This window comes from Ornithodoros turicata, chromosome 2 (genome assembly GCF_037126465.1).
Source record: "Ornithodoros turicata isolate Travis chromosome 2, ASM3712646v1, whole genome shotgun sequence".
NCBI lineage: Eukaryota > Metazoa > Arthropoda > Arachnida > Ixodida > Argasidae > Ornithodoros > Ornithodoros turicata.
In genome coordinates, this window is record NC_088202.1 from 23,307,308 (window position 1) to 23,313,060 (window position 5,753).

The 5,753-nt window shown below is 46.7% G+C and overlaps 1 long non-coding RNA gene across 2 annotated transcripts; it reads left to right on the top strand.

Moving 5' to 3' along the window:
* Nucleotides 1–2,289: 2,289 nt before the first annotated feature.
* On the top strand, nt 2,290–3,007 carry LOC135383220 (uncharacterized). Of its 2 annotated transcripts, none has more exons than XR_010419751.1 (4): nt 2,290–2,436; nt 2,569–2,752; nt 2,813–2,886; nt 2,968–3,007. It is a non-coding gene; the product is annotated as an uncharacterized LOC135383220 (long non-coding RNA). The 2 variants fall into 2 exon arrangements; XR_010419752.1 differs by lacking the exon at nt 2,290–2,436 and having other exon boundaries at nt 2,586–2,604; nt 2,662–2,752.
* Nucleotides 3,008–5,753: the final 2,746 nt, after the last annotated feature.

Below are 5,753 nucleotides of genomic sequence, written 5' to 3' on the forward strand. Positions count from 1 at the left end.
TTTACAAAGAAACTCCCGACATGGTCCGAGCTTAGCAGATGTACCACAGTATCTAGCTTCTGTTTCCTTTTACTGTAGTGCTAATAAAGGTAGTTGGGAAGGCCGAGAAGACCTCGATATCTCTTGCAATATCTCCATGTAGAACGGAACACACACAACTACATCTCCAGATGTGCTTCCCTGCCGGAACGAGAAGACATAACATCATTGAATTGCCGCCACAATTCCAACGAGATCCAAAGACAAATCAGACAGTCAATTCGTTCATTATGTAGCCGTCAGGTACAAGTTCCTCACTGACAGAATCAGGGTTTTTGAAGAGAAGCTATACCTTCGCGACATCATGTTCCACTATGTTGTGTTGCGAAGACCGTACCCACGGAATAAAGAAGCAATTCAATGTATTGGCTTAATGGATATAAATGCTAAACGCTGATTTCCACTTGATTTAATGTAATCCAACATCTTTTGTACACACTGCACCAGTTCAAAGAATGCGAAACCAATTGAAGGAATTGGCCTAGAGTATCAATAAAACAACAACTTTATTTCTAAGGTTAATAATGAGGAGTTTCGTCGCTAGTGTGGATACCCGAGCCCACTGGCATAAAATGCGATGAAATGTGCCCCTTCACCATAAGGATCGAAGTCCTGACGTGTCTAAAAAGACCAAAAAAGCTCTCATCACAGAGTGTTGATGGGCTGGATTTCACCAGGGGCCAAGTAATTTTCATAGAGATAGAAAGGGTGAAATTCCAACTGACTAAGGATCTGAGAGAGCGCGGTTCGGGAAGGTTGGTAGCATGGAGAAATAAGAAGAATGTGCCCAGGTCCCCTACGGCACCGTAGTGACATCATCGGTCAGAATAGATCAGATATGCATAGAGATTGAAACTGAGCACTGCACATGCCACTTGAGGTGGCGGTTGATACCGCGGCGTCTTTTAGCTATCCAGTGATGGTTTAACCCCATCAGAGTGACATCGCGGTGTTTCGCGATGGGTTCCCGTGTCTAATATCTTGGCCTGCAGCGGCGATATCGGGATGCTGTTTCTTGTGACGAATTTCCCTTCCATCCTCTTACGCGTGCACTTTGCGGCTTGTGAGAAATCCTGGCGGTTGTCCAGATATTTGAAAATTCTAGACAACCGTCGGTGCTTCTGACACCTTCAAAGTCTTGTAAATCCCGCCCGGACTGCTGGATCGAGACCAAAATTCAGGTCCGAACGGGCCTGGATTAGCTGTGTGATCGCGCAAATCACACAGGAACTCATCTGTAGTGGTTTCGAACTCGTAGGCGGAGACGCGTTAGTAAAATTCGTTTTTCCGAACTTCAGTGCCCTTGTTGGAAAGATATTCGCCTCGGACAGGGTTCATACTTGGAGAACCCACTGTTCTCGACGCGGAACACGTGATAAAATTCACCGCGTCTCTCTAAATTTAGCAGTTCTCCAGTTAGAGGATTCCGCGTTCACACTCCTCCCAATACATGGGACCAGCGGCTTCCCCCCCCCAAAAAAAAAAAGCCTTCCCGTTGCTGCCACATGGTCATGTTTGCCTTCGTTATGAAGGTCTCAATGTGCACTTTCCAACAGCGTTGGTCCCGCAGGCGCGCGATGTTCCGTTCTCCCGATATCGGTTTAAGAGCATGACGAGCTGCGAGGCTGGCTAGAGCCACCCTGAAACGCTTCCCACTTTTCGGTGTCGTAAGTCGATTACTCGATGTCCGATTTAGTCGAAATTTTGTGTGCGCGTCCTCTGTTCCCTTCTCTACAACTTTCCAATTGAGACCAGCCGTCGATTTCCAGTGGTTAAGACGTCATTCTCGAAATTCCTGACACCGACCACCGTTCACCGATTTTTGTCCCTATCTTCAGGCTTGAAGCCCACGGCGGATCCGACTTCCTTTTAATGGGCACACGCACTCGACATGGGAAACGCGTAGAAAATTGCCGCATCTTTCTATCCCTCTCGGTTCTTGAGTTAGAACACCGTGGCAACGGCGGTTCTCTGATACATGCGCCTGGGGCATTTTTTTCGATATCGGGTTCTTGCTGGCGTAGGAAGGTGATTAAGATGTGTTTTTGAAGAGGAAAACGTCCTCTTTCCGATAGCGTTGGTCCCGTCTTCGCGCGACTTTCCGTTCCCTTGCTACATTCCGAGGAGCGCCTGGGCGCTGGAGCATGGCCTGGCGGGCAGGTGGCCTTCCTGCCGTTTCTGCCATTTCTGCGCTGCGGGCGGCGTCCATTTCGCTTGCAAACTTCGTTTTGTTCGCACGCCTTTTTCTGGCTCCCGTTGTCTCGCGTTCCGCCGTTGCTCTGGTGCCCTGGACTGCTGTGAATGTGTTTTTATGCCCTACTAGTGTTGCCTGGGGGTGCTTTTATGTGTGCACCCTGGAAGATAGGTCCAGAAGCCTTGCGATTTCTTAGATTAAAGGTTAGTTTTATGTTTGTACGATTCGTGCAACTTTTGTTTGGTATCATTCCTAGCGTGTGGGTTCTATTACTTTATGCTAGCAGTGTGATTATTACCCTTTTGATTCCTATTATCCTATGCTTTATCTTTCAGCTAAGTGTACTCGTGGCCCTACCAGCACTTTTCAAGGTGAAGATGCAACATCGTCAGTGGCCCCGTTACTAATGTCTAATCTATGAATTTCAGATACTTTCGACGTATTCATTGCGGTGAACAACGCGGTTGGGACAGCACACTCACGACGTGGGAAGGTCACAGAAATGTTGAAAGACATCAGGTAAGTTGCGCTAAAGTGCGTTTCAGAGCTCTTCAGTGACTTGTGTTTACTGCGAAACAGATTGGGCATACGCTTCACCCGTGCAACTTCGTCATGTGCTCCACGGCAGCACAAGCCTTTACGGCTGTGCCACTGTATGTAAAAAATGCTGAGTGATTTTAATAAAGAATTTGCAGGGAAGTACAATGTGTCGCACCTTGTTGACTCTTTTACAGATGTGTGGAAACGTCGTAGCGGATGAATGTGAATTATGGACCTCTAAGTGGCGTCGCCCGCGTCATTTCCAAGATTTTACCCGTTTTGAAGGTACGTAGTGAATGTGCGAGGCATTCACGTTCCTACTACGTGGTTATCCATGCGTTTCCCGTCTTCGCAGGCAATAGGGCTGTTGATAGGGAGAATGCTAGGCTACTGCAGACTGCAACCATAGGCGCTGTGTCTAAAGGTATGCGTATACGTCGATGCGTACTTCACAGTGACATTTTGCTGTAGCAGTGTTTTTGAAATTACATTTCTTGCAGGTTAAGCTCACATGACGCGGCAGGGAAGGGAGTCCGTGGCGAAAAGTGAATATAGCTGAAGTTGGATAGCGTTAATTTTTGCGCACGAAAGGCAAGCTGGACACATCGCAAATCTCCAGTTGTACGAAACACAGTGCAGCATGGTCGTCGGTTATGCCAGTGCTTCAACATATGTTTCAGCGTCGCACTTCGGACATTGCGGGCATATACCTTTAAGTTTTTCCCCTTGTGGACCGATGCTCTGTGTGTTCATGGACATCATGTTTTCAAAGACGTGTAAGTTCTCAATAATAATGCGAAAAAAAATGCTGGTCATGTTACGCTGTGATATAATACCTGGTGAGGTAATACGATGCTATGACGCTCAGTTTCATACGAAATAAAGTGTTTGATCTAATGTTGCTTGTTTGTGCCACTGATACGCACTGCTGTGCGGTGTTGATGTAATGTTCAGAGAACGCCAGTAAGCCTGGCTAAGGCACGGGAAAAAGGTCCACTAGAGGTCCGTAAAAGGTCGTCATTGACGTACTATGGACTTCCTTGGGACGTGCGCGGATGTTATTTTGGCAGTTCTGAGTACGTCCCAAGTATGTCAAATTATGTTTCAGGATGTCCTCAGGATGTCTTCATCGTCCTGAGGGTAACATCATGTAGACGTCCTTGGGACATCGGTGGTTTACTGGGAGGCAAGGACATGATGATCAAGCGATTGTGCGCAAGTATGTGACAGTTGTTCGTTGCTGGGAATAAGCTGTGTCGATATGCGTGTTTTGCAAGTTTGAACTTTGTTCCAGTGTGCTAGGAAGCGCTACGCAATGGACTCAGTACACTCAGTGCATGTATATGTGTCAACCTGCCGATTGTATCAGTATAATGACTCAAATAAATTTCTGTTCTGTTCGACACTTTTCACAGGGAATCACGGAATAACCTTACGACGTGCATGAAAGCTAGTAGACGTAGAGGTGAGGGGAAGCCGGTAGGCCAGTATGGAAAGCAGAAGCCAGCAACAGCCAGAACCGGTCGGGCTGCGAGCCGGACGGAAAGACTTCTGATTGGAGGATTGAGGGAGCAATCGCTGCACTCTCATTGGTCGTGTGCCCAGTGTTGTGTGAATTTAGCTATACTATGGGGAGTTGGTGAGAGCTAGTTCCACTTGGAGGAACCACTTGCAGTGGTTCCATTTCTGTAGCCCACTTATACGCTGTGCAAGTGCGTCTCTGCGGATGAGAGGAGGAAGTGAGAGGGAAGAGGGAGGGCGCCGCCGTAGCCAATGGGGCTTCCCGAGTGGAGTAACCGGGAGAGGAGATATGCGCAGAACGCTCGGTTACTTGCAGAGCGTATAGTCAGTCACAGATGCCTATTTAACAGCATACCACTTTTATTTGTGATTTTTATACTCTCAGCTGGTTTTGAAGCAATGTAAAACAGCACTGAAGTACAAAGACAGAAACAAGATACTAAATGAGCTGCAACAATACATTTCAAGCTGTCACGGAAAGATGTGAAATGCACTTATTTGCACTGATGTAATCCAGTATTCCAAGTTTTACAGCAAAGGGAGTAATAGACACACAGAAAACTAGCATCAAGAATATTGAAGCTCGTGAAGCTTCGATATTCACTGTTACAACCTAATTTAAAACGCGGTAGTTCACACAAAATCCAACGGGCAGAGCAATCATCGTATGGAAAAATGTACCTGACCGATGTTCGCTATTCAGACAGGTCCCAGCTGCAAATGAGTCACAGTAAGCGTTTCTGTCAGTGAGGAAGCGTGGGAGAAGTCACACGCTTACAGACTACCAATAGCAGCGACCGGAGCTCAGATGTCAGAGCCCGACGGGTACATGTATGCAAGGGCTTAATCCAGCCAAGAATGACACGTAGCAAAACACTCTATAGCCGTGTTCAACATAAGAAGGAAAAGGAATCTAGTCTGCCAACTACATATGCTGTTTGAGATAATGAGAGGCAATAGTGTGCTACGAGAAATACTGCAGCGCCACCATGAGCCATCAGTAGGGGAGTACATTTCCTGCCGCAGCGTAGTGCCATGTTGCCAGTCTTAACAGTCAATACGGAAACAGAGTGAGTATGATGGATTACATTATCTGGCGCAAGCAGGGAGCGTGACCTCACTGTGTCGAGCCGTCCTATCAATGGCGCACAAATATTTGGAGAGCTGACGGACTAGATTTCTTTTCCTTCTTAAGTTGAACATGACCAGAGTCAGTAGCTTGGATCTGATCTTTTACATGCAATACACAGTTATGCATGTACAGTGTGTCTGCATGAAGCCATGAAAAAAAGTCTATCGAAATGCCAATAGCCCTTTAACATGCCATGTCACCACAAATCTTTCAAGGAGAGAGTATCAATCAAGAGTATCTAGAGTATATTTCAAGGAAGTGTATCAATTACTGTGTGCACATGCATATTTGTTGCATAGACATGTATTCTTAAAGTGGGGCTCCGCT